Here is a 3,919-nt window from a genome sequence, read left to right on the forward strand (position 1 = left end):
ATATAGGGCAGTACCCCATAATATATTGACCATTTTCAGGTACATTTAATAACATCTCCAATTTTCAGTTTTTATAACTAGATCCAGCTACACATAGAAGCCAAATATGCATAGACTGATCAAATATTGTGAATTTAGCCACAATTGTTGATGGTCCAACTACACTGATCTATTTGTTCAGCCCACATATGCCTGAATATATATTTACCTGTATACCCGTATATACCTGTATAAGACAGGTATATAAATATATAATAATTTTAGTTCAGTGCATTTATAGAGACAAGAGTAAGGAAATGTGAGATGTGTTACAAGGCTTTAGATTTGATATTGCCTTGACCAGGGATTAAAAAAAGCGAAGCTGAAGATTACTATAAAGTCATATTTTGAATTAAAATAAACATACCTGGCCCAAAATTGGAAATTGCATTCAACAAAGTGTTACAGAAGATCATCATCATCATCAAGAGATGAGTATTTTTTCATATATATATATATATATATATATATATATATATATATATATATATATATATATATATATATATATATATATATATATATATATATATATATACTTATATACACAGGGGTGTAGTTAGTGTCCTGTGGGCTGCAGTACAGAGTTTGGTTCAGGACCTCAATCATTTGACCCTCAAGATTGTGCTGTTATTGACCACCCCCTGCATGCTGGATTTTTAAAAGCACCATAAGGAAGATGCATTAATTTATTTTTTGTGCAGCCTCAACCCCCTGTAGTAGACAATCTTGCATCTCCCCGTTCATTGGTCTGTTATTGCTATTCACCAAAGCCTCAGTGATAAAATTATATACAACTGTATTATCCTCCTATAATGTCCTCTGCCCATTACAGTCACAACATGGTTGGTGTGCAAGGATATATAGCATATAATTACAGCTTATTCCTATCATTTCTTTTTTATGTTGTGAGGAGAAGATGAGTCCTGGACAATAATTACAGATTCACAGAGTTTCCTTGTGCTCATTTTGTTGCTTTCCAACAATCATCGTTGACATCTTCAGGTAGAAATAATAATTTGTCAGAAACTACAAACTAATCCCCACTTTTGCAAACCTAGGCAATTTGGATGTATGAACTTTGTTTTATAATGAAGTGTTGTCCAAACATTTCACTGCTATTCTTACAAGAGCTTGCAGTTGAGATTGCTACTGCCAGCACTGTCTGCTGATTGGTCTGGTGACTAGGGTTGACACCTGGCTGATAATTTAACGGCCTGCCCAATAAAAATCTGATGTCTTGATGCCAATGGTATTAACATGCATAAGAGAACACTGTATAGGAAGTTATTAACCTACATTAGTCATCCTTGTAGCCCTGACCATAGAATTTGGCCAAAGTAAAGCTAGACAGTTGCATTTTGTAATAGAAATATATTTTTCAATGTTTAACAAATGTTTTCATCTGAACCCAGAACAGTTTATTTTGTATATTTAACCAAGATGTATTTTTTTTATACAAAGATTCAAAGTCAAATTGACTGAAGACTGTCCAAACATAATTCACAGAAACAATATCAGATAATGTTCAGTTTAGGATAATGTTAGGGGAACTTGGGGTATTTAGATCACGGGTGCACAGACTTACCCTGGGGTTTGCTTTTAAACAGGTGACCAGTAAATCCAACTTACTGATTGGTTGCTATGGGTAACTGCTCCTGGGCAAACATAATGACTTTTATTACATATAGTCTTACAGTATATCTCTCATGTTACTGTAGAACTACCCTGCACTCTAGATAGTTCTCTCCATGGCAGATGCCCATTCAGACCTTTCAAGGCCAAAAAGCCCCTGTCTCCCTCTCCACCCACTTGTCAAAACAGTCCTAGAACCTCTCTTCACTAGAAATTCTCAGGGGAGTCGCAACCAAGGTCCAAGTATTATAATCCATATTTGAATGAAGAATTTTCACAGGTCCGTTTGAATGAAACGAAAGAGGAATTTTTATGGGACAACTAGGATGTGCCTGTCTGACATATACTGTATAAGTAGTTCTGTCTAACAGTTTTCATAAAGTAAAGCTTCCATGCAGGATGCTGCCACTTTGCAGAGTGATTTGTCTAAGTTGGGAAACTGGGCAGCAAACTGGAAAATGAGGTTCAATGTTGATAAATGCAAGGTTATGCACTTTGGCAAACATAATATAAATGCAAGTTATACACTAAATGGCAGTGTGTTGGGAGTTTCCTTAACTGAGAAGGATCTTGGGGATTTTGTAGATAACAAGTCGCTAATTCTGGGCAGTGTCATTCTGTGGCTACTAAAGCAAATAAAGTTCTGTCTTGCATTAAAAAAGGGCATTAACTCAAGGGATGAAAACATAATTATGCCTCTTTATAGGTCCCTGGTGAGGCCTCATCTGGAGTATGCAGTGCAGTTTTGGACTCCAGTCCTTAAAGTGAACCCGTCACCGAAAAAAATGATTCAAAATCTTTAATTACACTATATAAATTATTTGAATCTTGTTTCGTTCAGTCTGGGAATTCATAATTATAACAACCAGGCAGCAGACATTTTGTGGACACTGTTATTAAGACAAGCCTTGTATCATCTCAGAATCTTGTTTGTGCACCAGAATGGGGGACCTGATGTCCATTTCCTTGCCCTGGCTACATAATTAAATGGTGAAGAGAACGGGGGGAATGTGGGGAGAGCAGTGACATCTAGGAAGTGCTGAATGGAAAGTGAAAGTAATTGTCTGCCCCGCCTCTATGCCTAGGCATAGAGGCAGGGCAGACAATATTTGATTGACAGCTAAGATTTTTAAATGAGTTTACAACAGCTATGAATGCTTTAATAAAAAATAGAAATTGGATTTCATGTTTCATTTGAAAAGGGCTTTTATTATACAGATTTTTGTGTCTGGGTGACGGGTCCACTTTAAGAGGGATATAAATGAGCTGGAGAGAGTGCAGAGACTAAGTGCAAGTAAACTGGTTAGAGGGATGGAAGATTTGAATTATAAGAGTAGACTGTGAAGGTCAGGGTCGGACTGGGCCGGCGGGGCCGACCCAGATCCGCGATTTTCACTGTACTTCCTGCCGCGACCACCTGTAAAACAAAGTGTGCGGGTAGTTTTTATCCTGTAAAATGAAGCGTACAAGCGCACACTGGTCGGCACTGCGGTGGGGGGTGTGATGTGCACACACTCATCGGCGTGCACATGCTCGGCGGTGCAGGCGTGCCACAGGGGTCCGGAGGGGGGCCCTGGACAGCAGCCCCGGTGGGCCCTGGGCCCCCCAGTCCGACCCTGGTCAAGGTTGGGGTTGTTTTCTCTGGGAAAAAGGCACTTGCGAGGGGACATGATTACACTTTACAAGTACATTAGAGGACATTATAGACAAATAGCAGGGGACCTTTTTACCCATAAAGAGGATCACCGTACCAGAGGCCACCCCTTTAGACTAGAAGAAAAGAACTTTCATTTGAAGCAACGTAGGGGGTTCTTCACAGTCAGGACAGTGAGGTTGCGGAATGCACTGCCGGGTGATGTTGTGATGGCTGATTCAGTTAATGCCTTTAAGAATGGCTTGGATGATTTTTTGGACAGACAGAATATCAAAGGCTATTGTGATAATAAACTCTATAGTTAGTATAGGTATGGGTATATATAATTTATGTGACAGTAGGGAGGGGTGTGTGTATGGATGCTGGGTTTTCATTTGGAGGGGTTAAACTTGATGTACTTTGACTTTTTTCAACTTGATTTAACTATGACACTATGTAACTATGTAACAATATATAGCTTGTATGCTATAAAGAGCATATTTGCTTATTGATGTGTTTGAAATTATGGAATTTTGGTAAGAACAAAATAACTAAATACAAGAATCACAAAGTCCAGGTAGACAGTTTTGTATAATATAAAGTATTATCTGT

Source organism: Xenopus laevis, chromosome 1L (assembly GCF_017654675.1).
Source record: "Xenopus laevis strain J_2021 chromosome 1L, Xenopus_laevis_v10.1, whole genome shotgun sequence".
NCBI classification, from domain to species: domain Eukaryota; kingdom Metazoa; phylum Chordata; class Amphibia; order Anura; family Pipidae; genus Xenopus; species Xenopus laevis.